Below are 15,695 nucleotides of genomic sequence, written 5' to 3'. Positions count from 1 at the left end.
TTTCTTCTACTGCAAAATACAATGTTGTTCTTTGTTGAAGTCGATCTAGACATTGATAAATATGAAGGAAAAAGCAGTTTTAACTTGGTTTGAGTGAATGAATTCATTTTATACATAAAATCCGAAATCGTGCAGAACTCATGAAAATAAGCTTATTCTCGGATTCCTAAAACTTTTGATTGGCTCTTTCTTTTACTGCAAAGTACAACGTTGTTTTTTTTGTTTAAATCTATCGAGACATTGATAAATATGAAGGTAAAAGCCGTTTTAACATAGTTTGAGTGAGTGAAGGAATTGATTTTATAGATAAAATCCCAAATCATGCAGAACTCCTCAAAAGGGGCGTATGGCTTAATCACAAGTGTGGTTCTTTCTCATTCAGGGTAGTATGAGGAAGTTTATGCTTGAAATATATGTAGAAATGGGTACATATGAAGGACAAAGCAGTGTTAACTTAGTTTGAGTGAAGGAATTCATTTTATACATAAAATCCCAAATCATGCAGAACGTATGAAAATAAGCTTATTCTCGGATTCCTGATCCTTCAGTTTTGCTCTTTCTTCTACTGCAAAATACAATGTTGTTCTTTGTTGAAGTCGATCTAGACATTGATAAATATGAAGGAAAAAGCAGTTTTAACTTGGTTTGAGTGAATGAATTCATTTTATACATAAAATCCGAAATCGTGCAGAACTCATGAAAATAAGCTTATTCTCGGATTCCTAAAACTTTTGATTGGCTCTTTCTTTTACTGCAAAGTACAACGTTGTTTTTTTTGTTTAAATCTATCGAGACATTGATAAATATGAAGGTAAAAGCCGTTTTAACATAGTTTGAGTGAGTGAAGGAATTGATTTTATAGATAAAATCCCAAATCATGCAGAACTCCTCAAAAGGGGCGTATGGCTTAATCACAAGTGTGGTTCTTTCTCATTCAGGGTAGTATGAGGAAGTTTATGCTTGAAATATATGTAGAAATGGGTACATATGAAGGACAAAGCAGTGTTAACTTAGTTTGAGTGAAGGAATTCATTTTATACATAAAATCCCAAATCATGCAGAACGTATGAAAATAAGCTTATTCTCGGATTCCTGATCCTTCAGTTTTGCTCTTTCTTCTACTGCAAAATACAATGTTGTTCTTTGTTGAAGTCGATCTAGACATTGATAAATATGAAGGAAAAAGCAGTTTTAACTTGGTTTGAGTGAATGAATTCATTTTATACATAAAATCCGAAATCGTGCAGAACTCATGAAAATAAGCTTATTCTCGGATTCCTAAAACTTTTGATTGGCTCTTTCTTTTACTGCAAAGTACAACGTTGTTTTTTTTGTTTAAATCTATCGAGACATTGATAAATATGAAGGTAAAAGCCGTTTTAACATAGTTTGAGTGAGTGAAGGAATTGATTTTATAGATAAAATCCCAAATCATGCAGAACTCCTCAAAAGGGGCGTATGGCTTAATCACAAGTGTGGTTCTTTCTCATTCAGGGTAGTATGAGGAAGTTTATGCTTGAAATATATGTAGAAATGGGTACATATGAAGGACAAAGCAGTGTTAACTTAGTTTGAGTGAAGGAATTCATTTTATACATAAAATCCCAAATCATGCAGAACGTATGAAAATAAGCTTATTCTCGGATTCCTGATCCTTCAGTTTTGCTCTTTCTTCTACTGCAAAATACAATGTTGTTCTTTGTTGAAGTCGATCTAGACATTGATAAATATGAAGGAAAAAGCAGTTTTAACTTGGTTTGAGTGAATGAATTCATTTTATACATAAAATCCGAAATCGTGCAGAACTCATGAAAATAAGCTTATTCTCGGATTCCTAAAACTTTTGATTGGCTCTTTCTTTTACTGCAAAGTACAACGTTGTTTTTTTGTTTAAATCTATCGAGAAATTGATAAATATGAAGGTAAAAGCCGTTTTAACATAGTTTGAGTGAAGGAATTGATTTTATAGATAAAATCCCAAATCATAGAGAACTCCTCAAAAGGGGCGTATGGCTTAATCACAAGTGTGGTTCTTTCTCATTCAGGGTAGTATGAGGAAGTTTATGCTTGAAATATATGTAGAAATGGGTACATATGAAGGACAAAGCAGTGTTAACTTAGTTTGAGTGAAGGAATTAATTTTATACATAAAATCCCAAATCATGCAGAACTCATGAAAATAAGCTTATTCTCGGATTCCTAAAACTTTTGATTTGCACTTTCTTTTACTGCAAAGTACAACGTTGTTTTTTGTTGAAATCTATCTAGACATTGATAAATACCAGCCGAAACTCTGCTGCCGCTTTTGATAATTTATGGTTGGGCATTCTTACCTTTTCTTACCCGCTTTTTACAAATTATGATCTTACATTCACACCTACTTGCAGTCGAACACCTTCTCATCCACTTATGATCATGTGTGGTTGGGCTTTCGCACCTTTTCTTACCCATTTTTCAGTAATTATGGGTGGACATTCAGACCTTCTTGCAGCCGAAAACCTCCGCTCCTCTTTTGATCATACATTGTCGGGCATTCACACCTTGTCTTACCCGCTTTTTACAAACTTTAGTCGGACATTCAAACCTTCTTGCAGCTGAACCACCTCCGCTCCCTGTTTTGATCATATATGGTCTGGCAATAGTACCTTTTCTTACCCCTTTGTGAGTAATTATTGCTGGACATTCACACCTTCTTGCAGCCGAACACAACCACAGCTCTGCTCCCGCTTTTGATTATGTATGGTTTGATATTCGAACCTTTTCTTAACTGCTTTTTACAAACTTTGGTTGGACGTTCACACCTTCTTGTAGCCGAACACATGCACTCCTGCTTTTGATGATGTATGGTTGGGCATTCGCACCTTTTTTTTTTACCCATTTTTCAGGTATTATGGGTGGACATTCACACCTTCTTGCAGCTGAACACCTCCTCTCCCACTTATGATCATGTGCGGTCTGATTTTCGAAAATTTTCTTTCATGTTTTCTAGCAATTATTGATGGACATTTAGACCTTCTTACAACTGAACACCACCTCTCCCGATTTTGATTATGTATGGACCGGCATTTTTACCTTTTCTAACACATTTTTCAGCAATTATGGTTGGAGATTCACACCTACTCACAGCCGAACAACTCCGCTACCGCATTTGATGGTGTATAGTCGGGCATTCTCACCCTTTCTCATCAGCTTTTTGCAAATTATGATCTGACATTCACACCTACTTGCAGTCGAACAGCTCTGCTCCCGCTTTTGATTATGTATGGTTGGATATTCGAACCTTTTCTTAACTGCTTTTTACAAACTTTGGATGGACGTTCACACCTTCTTGTAGCTGAACACATGCACTCCTGCTTTTGATGATGTATGGTTGGGCATTCGCACCTTTTTTTTACCCATTTTTCAGGTATTATGGGTGGACATTCACACCTTCTTGCAGCTGAACACCTCCTCTCCCACTTATGATCATGTGTGGTTTGATTTTCGAAAATTTTCTTTCATGTTTTCTAGCAATTATTGATGGACATTTAGACCTTCTTGCAGCTGAACACCACCTCTCCCGATTTTGATTATGTATGGACCGGCATTTTTACCTTTTCTAACACATTTTTCAGCAATTATGGTTGGAGATTCACACCTACTCACAGCCGAAAAACTCCGCTACCGCATTTGATGGTGTATAGTCGGGCATTCTCACCCTTTCTCATCAGCTTTTTGCAAATTATGATCTGACATTCACACCTACTTGCAGTCGAACAGCTCTGCTCCCGCTTTTGATTATGTATGGTTGGATATTCGAACCTTTTCTTAACTGCTTTTTACAAACTTTGGTCGGACGTTCACAATATCTTGCAGCCGAACACCTCCGCTTCCGCTTTTGATGGTGTATATTCGGGCATACGAACCTTTTCTTACCCGCTTTTTACAAACCAAGGTCGGACTTTCACACCTTCTCTTAGCTGAACAACTCCGCTCCCTCTTTTGATTGTGTACAGTCGGGTAATTTAACCTTTTCTTACCCGCTTTTTACCATCTATGGTCGGACATTCACACCGTCTTACAGCGGAACACCTCCGCTCCCTCGTTTGATGATGTATGGTTAGTCATTCGCACTTTTTCTTACCCATTTTTCAGTAATTATGGGTAGACATTCACACCTTCTTGCAGCTGAACACCTCCTCTCCCGCTTATGATCATGTGCAGTTTGATATTCGAAAATTTTCTTTCATGTTTTCTAGCAATTATTGATGGACATTCAGACCGTCTTGCAGCTGAACACCTCCGCTCCCACTTTTGATGGTGTATAGTCGGGCTTTCGAGCCTTTTCTTCCCCGGTTTTTACAAATTATGGTTGGACATTCAGACCTTCTTGCAGCCGAAAACCTCCACTCCCTCTTTTGATCATACATTGTCGGGCATTCGCACCTTTTCTTACCCGCTTTTTACAAACCATGGTCGGACTTTCACACTTTTAGTAGCCGAACAACTCCGCTCCCGCTATTGATTGTGTACAGTCGGGTATTTTAACCTTTTCTTACCCGCTTTTTACCAACTATGGTTGGACATTCACACCTTCTTACAGCAGAACACCTCCGCTCCCTGTTTTGATTATGTATGGTTTGACATTCGCACCTTCTCTCACCCGCCTTTTACTATGGTCGGCCATTCACAGCTTCCTCTCCACCATACTTGTATGGTGGGATATTCACACCCACTTGCATCCGAAGACCTCCGCCCCCACTTTTGTTGATATTTAGTCGGTCATTCGCACCTTACCCGCTTTTGGCAAACTATGGCCTTCTTGCAGCCAAACACCTCTGATCTCGCTTTTGATGATGTAAGGTTGGGCATTCAGACCTTGCTTCACCTGCTTTTCACCAAATATAGTCGGACATTCACACCCACTTGCATCCGAAGACCTCCGCCCCCACTTTTGTTGATATTTAGTCGGACATTCGCACCTTACCCGCTTTTGGCAAACTATGGCCTTCTTGCAGCCAAACACCTCTGATCTCGCTTTTGATGATGTAAGGTTGGGCATTCAGACCTTGCTTCACCTGCTTTTCACCAAATATAGTCGGACATTCACACCTTCTTGCAGCCGAACACTTCCGCTCCACCTTTTAGTGTTCTATCACACCTTTTTTTCACCGCATTTTATACATTATCGTTGGAAATTTTCAACCACTATCATCCGAAGACCTCTCCTCCCGCTTTTGTTAATATATTTGAACTTTAGTCGGACATTCAAACCTTCTTGCAGCTGAACCACCTCCGCTCCATGTTTTGATCATATATGGTCTGGCAATACTACCTTTTCTTACCCGTTTGTGAGTAATTATGGCTGGACATTCACACCTACTTGCAGCCGAACACAACCTCTCTCGATTTTGATGATGTATGGACCGGCATTCTTACCTTTTCTAACACATTTTTCAGCAATTATGGTCGGAGATTCACACCTACTCACAGCCGAACAACTCCGCTCCCACTTATGATCATGTGTGGTTTGATTTTCGAAAATTTTCTTTCATGTTTTCTAGCAATTATTGATGGACATTTAGACCTTCTTGCAGCTGAACACCACCTCTCCCGATTTTGATTATGTATGGACCGGCATTTTTACCTTTTCTAACACATTTTTCAGCAATTATGGTTGGAGATTCACACCTACTCACAGCCGAACAACTCCGCTACCGCATTTGATGGTGTATAGTCGGGCATTCTCACCCTTTCTCATCAGCTTTTTGCAAATTATGATCTGACATTCACACCTACTTGCAGTCGAACAGCTCTGCTCCCGCTTTTGATTATGTATGGTTGGATATTCGAACCTTTTCTTAACTGCTTTTTACAAACTTTGGTTGGACGTTCACACCTTCTTGTAGCCGAACACATGCACTCCTGCTTTTGATGATGTATGGTTGGGCATTCGCACCTTTTTTTTACCCATTTTTCAGGTATTATGGGTGGACATTCACACCTTCTTGCAGCTGAACACCTCCTCTCCCACTTATGATCATGTGTGGTTTGATTTTCGAAAATTTTCTTTCATGTTTTCTAGCAATTGTTGATGGACATTTAGACCTTCTTGCAGCTGAACACCACCTCTCCCGATTTTGATTATGTATGGACCGGCATTTTTACCTTTTCTAACACATTTTTCAGCAATTATGGTTGGAGATTCACACCTACTCACAGCCGAACAAATCCGCTACCGCATTTGATGGTGTATAGTCGGGCATTCTCACCCTTTCTCATCAGCTTTTTGCAAATTATGATCTGACATTCACACCTACTTCCAGTCGAACAGCTCTGCTCCCGCTTTTGATTATGTTTGGTTAGATATTCGAACCTTTTCTTAACTGCTTTTTACAAACTTTGGTCGGACGTTCACAATATCTTGCAGCCGAACACCTCCGCTTCCGCTTTTGATGGTGTATATTCGGGCATACGAACCTTTTCTTACCCGCTTTTTACAAACCAAGGTCGGACTTTCACACCTTCTCTTAGCTGAACAACTCCGCTCCCTCTTTTGATTGTTTACAGTCGGGTAATTTAACCTTTTCTTACCCGCTTTTTACCATCTATGGTCGGACATTCACACCGTCTTACAGCGGAACACCTCCGCTCCCTCTTTTGATGATGTATGGTTAGGCATTCGCACCTTTTCTTACCCATTTTTCAGTAATTATGGGTAGACATTCACACCTTCTTGCAGCTGAACACCTCCTCTCCCGCTTATGATCATGTGCAGTTTGATATTCGAAAATTTTCTTTCATGTTTTCTAGCAATTATTAATGGACATTCAGACCGTCTTACAGCTGAACACCTCCGCTCCCACTTTTGATGGTGTATAGTTGGGCTTTCGAGCCTTTTCTTCCCCGGTTTTTACAAATTATGGTTGGACATTCAGACCTTCTTGCAGCCGAAAACCTCCACTCCCTCTTTTGATAATACATTGTCGGGCATTCGCACCTTTTCTTACCCGCTTTTTACAAACCATGGTTGGACTTTGACACCTTTTAGTAGCCAAACAACTCCGCTCCCGCTATTGATTGTGTACAGTCGGGTATTTTAACCTTTTCTTACCCGCTTTTTACCAACTATGGTTGGACATTCACACCTTCTTACAGCAGAACACCTCCGCTCCCTGTTTTGATTATGTATGGTTTGACATTCGCACCTTCTCTCACCCGCCTTTTACTATGGTCGGCTATTCACAGCTTCCTCTCCACCATACTTGTATGGTGGGATATTCACACCCACTTGCATCCGAAGACCTCCGCCCCCACTTTTGTTGATATTTAGTCGGACATTCGCACCTTACCCGCTTTTGGCAAACTATGGCCTTCTTGCAGCCAAACACCTCTGATCTCGCTTTTGATGATGTAAGGTTGGGCATTCAGACCTTGCTTCACCTGCTTTTCACCAAATATAGTCGGACATTAACACCTTCTTGCAGCCGAACACTTCCGCTCCACCTTTTAGTGTTCTATCACACCTTTTTTTCACCGCATTTTATACATTATGGTTGGAAATTTTCAACCACTATCATCCGAAGACCTCTCCTCCCGCTTTTGTTAATATATTTGAACTTTAGTCGGACATTCAAACCTTCTTGCAGCTGAACCACCTCCGCTCCATGTTTTGATCATATATGGTCTGGCAATACTACCTTTTCTTACCCGTTTGTGAGTAATTATGGCTGGACATTCACACCTACTTGCAGCCGAACACAACCTCTCTCGATTTTGATGATGTATGGACCGGCATTCTTACCTTTTCTAACACATTTTTCAGCAATTATGGTCGGAGATTCACACCTACTCACAGCCGAACAACTCCGCTCCCACATTTGATGGTGTATAGTCGGGCATTCTCACCCTTTCTCATCAGCTTTTTGCAAATTATGATCTGACATTCACACCTACTTACAGTTGAACAGCTCTGCTCCCGCTTTTGATTATGTATGGTTGGATATTCGAACCTTTTCTTAACTGCTTTTTACAAACTTTGGTTGGACGTTCACACCTTCTTGTAGCTGAACACATGCACTCCTGCTTTTGATGATGTATGGTTGGGCATTCGAACCTTTTTTTTACCCATTTTTCAGGTATTATGGTTGGACATTCACACCTTCTTGCAGCTGAACACCTCCTCTCCCACTTATGATCATGTGTGGTTTGATTTTCGAAAATTTTCTTTCATTTTTTCTAGCAATTATTGATGGACATTTAGACCTTCTTGCAGCTGAACACCACCTCTCCCGATTTTGATTATGTATGGACCGGCATTTTTACCTTTTCTAACACATTTTTCAGCAATTATGGTTGGAGATTCACACCTACTCACAGCCGAACAACTCCGCTACCGCATTTGATGGTGTATAGTCGGGCATTCTCACCCTTTCTCATCAGCTTTTTGCAAATTATGATCTGACATTCACACCTACTTGCAGTCGAACAGCTCTGCTCCCGCTTTTGATTATGTATGGTTGGATATTCGAACCTTTTCTTAACTGCTTTTTACAAACTTTGGTTGGACGTTCACACCTTCTTGTAGCCGAACACATGCACTCCTGCTTTTGATGATGTATGGTTGGGCATTCGCACCTTTTTTTTACCCATTTTTCAGGTATTATGGGTGGACATTCACACCTTCTTGCAGCTGAACACCTCCTCTCCCACTTATGATCATGTGTGGTTTGATTTTCGAAAATTTTCTTTCATGTTTTCTAGCAATTATTGATGGACATTTAGACCTTCTTGCAGCTGAACACCACCTCTCCCGATTTTGATGATGTATGGACCGGCATTTTTACCTTTTCTAACACATTTTTCAGCAATTACGGTTGGAGATTCACACCTACTCACAGCCGAACAACTCCGCTACCGCATTTGATGGTGTATAGTCGGGCATTCTCACCCTTTCTCATCAGCTTTTTGCAAATTATGATCTGACATTCACACCTACTTCCAGTCGAACAGCTCTGCTCCCGCTTTTGATTATGTTTGGTTAGATATTCGAACCTTTTCTTAACTGCTTTTTACAAACTTTGGTCGGACGTTCACAATATCTTGCAGCCGAACACCTCCGCTTCCGCTTTTGATGGTGTATATTCGGGCATACGAACCTTTTCTTACCCGCTTTTTACAAACCAAGGTCGGACTTTCACACCTTCTCTTAGCTGAACAACTCCGCTCCCTCTTTTGATTGTGTACAGTCGGGTAATTTAACCTTTTCTTACCCGCTTTTTACCATCTATGGTCGGACATTCACACCGTCTTACAGCGGAACACCTCCGCTCCCTCTTTTGATGATGTATGGTTAGGCATTCGCACCTTTTCTTACCCATTTTTCAGTAATTATGGGTAGACATTCACACCTTCTTGCAGCTGAACACCTCCTCTCCCGCTTATGATCATGTGCAGTTTGATATTCGAAAATTTTCTTTCATGTTTTCTAGCAATTATTGATGGACATTCAGACCGTCTTGCAGCTGAACACCTCCGCTCCCACTTTTGATGGTGTATAGTCGGGCTTTCGAGCCTTTTCTTCCCCGGTTTTTACAAATTATGGTTGGACATTCAGACCTTCTTGGAGCCGAAAACCTCCACTCCCTCTTTTGATCATACATTGTCGGGCATTCGCACCTTTTCTTACCCGCTTTTTACAAACCATGGTCGGACTTTCACACCTTTTAGTAGCCGAACAACTCCGCTCCCGCTGTTGATTGTGTACAGTCGGGTATTTTAACCTTTTCTTACCCGCTTTTTACCAACTATGGTTGGACATTCACACCTTCTTACAGCAGAACACCTCTGCTCCCTGTTTTGATTATGTATGGTTTGACATTCGCACCTTCTCTCACCCGCCTTTTACTATGGTCGGCCATTCACAGCTTCCTCTCCACCATACTTGTATGGTGGGATATTCACACCCACTTGCATCCGAAGACCTCCGTCCCCACTTTTGTTGATATTTAGTCGGTCATTCGCACCTTACCCGCTTTTGGCAAACTATGGCCTTCTTGCAGCCAAACACCTCTGATCTCGCTTTTGATGATGTAAGGTTGGGCATTCAGACCATGCTTCACCTGCTTTTCACCAAATATAGTCGGACATTCACACCCACTTGCATCCGAAGACCTCCGCCCCAAATTTTGTTGATATTTAGTCGGACATTCGCACCTTACCCGCTTTTGGCAAACTATGGCCTTCTTGCAGCCAAACACCTCTGATCTCGCTTTTGATGATGTAAGGTTGGGCATTCAGACCTTGCTTCACCTGCTTTTCACCAAATATAGTCGGACATTCACACCTTCTTGCAGCCGAACACTTCCGCTCCACCTTTTAGTGTTCTATCACACCTTTTTTTCACCGCATTTTATACATTATGGTTGGAAATTTTCAACCACTCTCATCCGAAGACCTCTCCTCCCGCTTTTGTTAATATATTTGAACTTTAGTCGGACATTCAAACCTTCTTGCAGCTGAACCACCTCCGCTCCCTGTTTTGATCATATATGGTCTGGCAATACTATCTTTTCTTACCCGTTTGTGAGTAATTATGGCTGGACATTCACACCTACTTGCAGTCGAACACAACCTCTCTCGCTTTTGATGATGTATGGACCGGCATTTTTACCTTTTCTAACACATTTTTCAGCAATTATGGTCGGAGATTCACACCTACTCACAGCCGAACAACTCCGCTCCCACATTTGATGATGTATAGTCGGGCATTCTCACCCTTTCTCATCAGCTTTTTGCAAATTATGATCTGACATTCACACCTACTTGCAGTCGAACAGCTCTGCTCCCGCTTTTGATTATGTTTGGTTAGATATTCGAACCTTTTCTTAACTGCTTTTTACAAACTTTGGTCGGACGTTCACACCGTCTTGCAGCCGAACACCTCCGCTTCCGCTTTTGATGGTATATAGTCTGGCATTCGAGCCTTTTCTTACCCGCCTATTACTTACTATGGTTGGACATTCAAACCTTCTTGTAGCCGAACACCTCCGCTCCCTCTTTTGATGATGTATGGTTAGGCATTCGCACCTTTTCTTACCCATTTTTCAGTAATTATGGGTGGACATTCACACCTTCTTGCAGCTGAACACCTCCTCTCCCGCTTATTATCATGTGCGGTTTGATATTCGAAAATTCTCTTTCATGTTTTCTAGCAATTATTGATGGACATTCAGACCTTCTTTCAGCCGAAAACCTCCGCTCCCTCTTTTGATCATACATTGTCGGGCATTCGCACCTTTTCTTACCCGCTTTTTACAAACTTTAGTCGGACATTAACACCTTCTTGCAGCTTAACCACCTCCGCTCCCTGTTTTGATCATGTATGGTCTGGCAATACTACCTTTTCTTACCCATTTGTGAGTAATTATGGCTGGACATTCACACCTACTTGCAGCCGAACACCACCTCTCCCGCTTTTGATGATGTATGGACCGGCATTCTTACCTTTTCTAACACATTTTTCAGCAATTATGGTTGGAGATTCACACCTACTCACAGCCGAACACCTCCGCTCCCGCATTTGATGGTGTATATTCGGGCATACGAACCTGTTCAAACCCGCTTTTTACAAACCATGGTCGGACTTTCACACCTTCTTGTAGCTGAACAACTCCGCTCCCTCTTTTGATTGTGTACAGTCGGGCATACAAACCTGTTCTTACCCGCTTTTTACAAACTATGGTTGGACATTCAAACCTTCTTGTAGCCGAACACATCCACTCCTGCTTTTGATGATGTATGGTTGGGCATTCGCACCTTTTCTTACCCATTTTTCAGTAATTATGGGTGGATATTCACACCTTCTTGCAGCGGAACACCTCCTCTCCCGTTTATGATTATGTGCGGTTTGATATTCGAAAATTTTCTTTCATGTTTTATAGCAATTATTGATGGACATTCATACCTTCTTGAAGCCGAACACATCCACTCCTGCTTTTGATGATGTATGGTTGGGCATTCGAACCTACTTGTTGCCCGTTTTTCATTAATTATGGGTGGACATTCACACCTTGTCGCAGCCAAACACCTCCGCTCCCTGTTTTGATCATGTATGTTTTGACATTCGCACCTTTTCTCACCTGCTTTTTACTATTGTCGGCCAATCACAGCTTCCTCTCCACCATTCTTGTATGGTAGGAAATTCTCACCCACTCTCATCCGAAGACCTCTCCTCCCGCTTTTTCACCTACTTGCAGCTGAATACTTCCGCTCCACCTTTTAGTGATGTATGGTTGGCATTTGCACCTTTTGTTACCCTCTTTTTATACTGATTGCTGAAGATTAAGTTGTTCTTTCTCAAACTACAATTTTTTTTAATTGTTGAAACTTGATTTGAAGTGGATAAATAAGGAGGACAAACAGTTTTAAGTCAGGCTGATAGAAGGAATTAATTTTATAGCAAAATCTGTATTTCGTCATATGTCGAGAGATGCTTATTGCTGAAGAAGTTCTTTCTCATTCTACAAAGTACAACGTTGTTTATCGTTGAAACTTGATTAGACATGAATAAATATGAAGGACAAAGCAGTCTTAACTTGGTTTGAGTTAATGAATTCGTTTTATAGGAGAATCCGAATTCGTGCATAACTCATAAAATAGAGCTTATTTTCGGATTCCTGAAGAATGAGTCTGGTTCTTTCTCATAATACAAAGTTTGTTGTTTATTGTTGAAACTTCATCAGAAGTGAAGAAATAAATGAATGCCTATCAACAAATGTGGGATCTAAACTCTACTGCTTCCTCTAAAATAATTTCTTTTCTCAATTCAGAAATGTGTGTGTGTAAGTCACAACACCCGTGACACCAAAACGGCTTTCTTTTCTCTCTTTTCTCTACACTCTGCACTATGAGCACACACACCAAATCAGAAAGGCTTTTTTCTCTCTTTTCTACATTATGGACTGTGGGGACACAAAACCGCTCTCTCTTTTTTTTTTTGATTGTGTGCCAGGGCGTTGTCTCACGTATTAGATTATGCTTAAGATACGAATGGGTTTATCAGTCACATCAGAATCCATACATACTGATCCTCCCGTAATAAAATGGTCGGATCTTATCAAACACACTTTGTTTCTTGTGACAATCAAGTCAGCGAAACAGCGTATACACGTCAAGACACTGAATCAAGTTTGCCACAAGAACTCATAAGTTTGGCAGTATTGCTCTGCCGTCAGCAATCATACACCCATTTTATTTTCGTGAGACGTGCAGGCACCTGTTCATCTACTGTTCTATCACTATGAATTAGTTTATCTATTATCAATAAGGATACTTCTACAACTACTATCAAAGTATGTCCAGACTTCTTATGTTGTCAGTTGCTATATATGAATAAGTGGGTAGCTACTGACAAGCATTAAGCATGTCACACAGCCCAAACATATAACATTTCAGGACACTTACACAACACATTCAAATCAAACAGTCAGACAACATACAAGAACATATACCCCAGCCGGCATTGCTCCCTGCCTATTTTCCTACAGCTCACTATGTGTGCGCACACCTTTATTCACAAACTCTTCAACTTATACTCTTTTACCGAAGCTGCTACAGCTCGATTGGCCGAATAGCCTTAGATCCTATTTCGGTGAATTTGACATCTGCCTTACATGTAACAGATTAGCGGTTTAGCAGTTTTAGCACTTTAGATTTGCTCTTTCTTTTACTGCAAAGTACAACGTTGTTTTTTTTGTTTAAATCTTTCTAGACATGGTAAATATGAACGACAAAGCAGTTTTAACATAGTTTGAGTGAAGGAATTCATTTTATAGATAAAATCCCAAGAGTCTGCAGAGAAAAGAGAGTGAATGCGAAGTAGACTTTAACGCGGCTATGGGAGCGAGCCGAGTGTCGGCTAACCGGGAGAATTGCTTGAAAGAAACGCGACACCGAATGAGCGGTCTGAACAAAGCCTCAATACGGGATTCTCGTGGTGTTTTTGTTGCTGCCTTGTCTTTTGCATAGAGTAAAAGACAAGGCAGCCATCGAATAGGGCCCGATTGTTCCTACTTGGTCAGCCGAGGAGCAAGGGGGGGGGGGCAAGCGTCTCAACCAAGCAAAGCTCACCATGGGGAAGGTGGCTATACCAACTAGCCTGATGCCCTGCTCCCGCAGTGACGGATAATCGTACTCTGGTTTCTCTTCATAACATACAAGTCTTTCGCCTTTTACTAAAGACTTCCGTGGAGAGCAGCACTAATGAGTTGTTTCTATTATTGGCAGGCTTTACCTTTGCGGGTGAAGCCCTTTCTGTCTGTGCAAAAGAAATCTTGCTACTTTGCAGAGTGACTTCTCTGAGTAGAGTCGCCTTACTTGTTGCGACTGTGCCGATGTTCGAAGCTGGAGTGCAAAGTTGTTGCTTGAATGGTGCTTGCTGGAGCATGCGGGAGTGCAAAGTTATACCATTTAAAAGGGCTGAAGAGTGCTCAGTGCAGCGTGTGGGCGGAGGTGCAACGTGACACTCTGGCCACCTATGGCCATAAAAAGAACACTGCTAAAAGTGCGCATTGTGCCAGCAAAGGGCCCTCGGACCTGAATCAGTGGACAGTTATCGCTTCTCGGCCTTTTGGCTAAGATCAAGTGTAGTATCTGTTCTTATCAGTTTAATATGTCATCTATACGAGGACAACATATTAAATGGATTTTTAAGAATAGGAGTTGAAAAAGAAGCTTGCTCCGTTCACTCCAAGCCTCGACCCGGTACTGCAGTGCCGCTGGGAACGGTGCGCTCTCCTCTGCTCTTGTGAAAAAGCAAACAGCGGTGCAGGATGGAAGTTTCAGGGAGCCCAAGATGAAACTTTCTTTTAATCTGCTGAGAAAAGAGAGTGAATGTGAAGTGGACTTTAACACGGCTCTGGGAGCGAGCCGAGTGCGGGCTAACCGGGAGAATTGCTTGAAAGAAACGCGACACCGAATGAGTGGTCAGAACAAAGCCTCAATACGGTGTTCCCGTGGTGTTTGTGGCTGCCTTGTCTTTTGCACAGAGTAAAAGACAAGGCAGCCATCGAATAGATTGTTTCTACTTGGTCAGCCGAGGAGCAGGGGGGGGGGGGGCAAGCGTCTCAACCAAGCAAAGCTCACCAAGTAGGAACAATCGGGCCCTTTTCGATGGCTGCAACACCTGAAAGAGATATTGATGCGAGACCCGATCAAATGCTTTTTCAAAGTCTAAATTTAAGATGACAAGCCGGGTGTTTCTGTCTCTAGCGTAATCAATGATGTCTCGAATCAGTACGAGGCTGTCGGTGAGTTGTCTCCCTGAGATGGCACAAGCTTGGTCTGGGTGAATTACCTCCTCTAAAACAGAGGACATCCGTGTCGCTAAAACCTTGCTAAAAAGTTTACAGTCAAAGTTTAAAAGTGTGATGGGCCTCCAATTCTTTAGGTCAGTCTTATCATTTTTTTTATAAAGTAGAGTCACTATTCCCACTCTAAAACTGTCAGGCAGTCGGTCGAGTTTTTCAAAATCTTTAAAAACATCTAAAATGTCTGATGATAAAAGGTCCCAATAGGTCAGATAGAATTCTGCAGGAAGCCCGTCTAAACCCGGAGCTCGACTTCTCTTAAAACCTGTTAGGCATTTTTTTAACTCTAAAGCAGTAAAATTCTGTGTCAAGTGTGCATTCTCTTTTACGGTTTTGTCAACGAATTTT

The 15,695-nt window shown here is 41.3% G+C and overlaps 2 non-coding genes across 2 annotated transcripts; both read left to right on the top strand.

The window, feature by feature from the left end:
* Positions 1 to 14,169: 14,169 nt before the first annotated feature.
* LOC140287091 (U5 spliceosomal RNA) lies at positions 14,170 to 14,283 on the top strand. Its single transcript, XR_011911452.1, has one exon. It is a non-coding gene; the product is annotated as a U5 spliceosomal RNA (small nuclear RNA).
* Positions 14,284 to 14,592: 309 nt separating this feature from the next.
* Positions 14,593 to 14,776, top strand: LOC140287075 (U2 spliceosomal RNA). The gene has a single exon (XR_011911441.1). It is a non-coding gene; the product is annotated as a U2 spliceosomal RNA (small nuclear RNA).
* Positions 14,777 to 15,695: the final 919 nt, after the last annotated feature.

Source organism: Leuresthes tenuis, unplaced genomic scaffold, assembly GCF_036924035.1.
Source record: "Leuresthes tenuis unplaced genomic scaffold, fLeuTen1.0.hap1 SCAF_108, whole genome shotgun sequence".
Lineage (NCBI taxonomy): Eukaryota > Metazoa > Chordata > Actinopteri > Atheriniformes > Atherinopsidae > Leuresthes > Leuresthes tenuis.
This window is presented reverse-complemented; position numbering and strand designations above follow the sequence as displayed.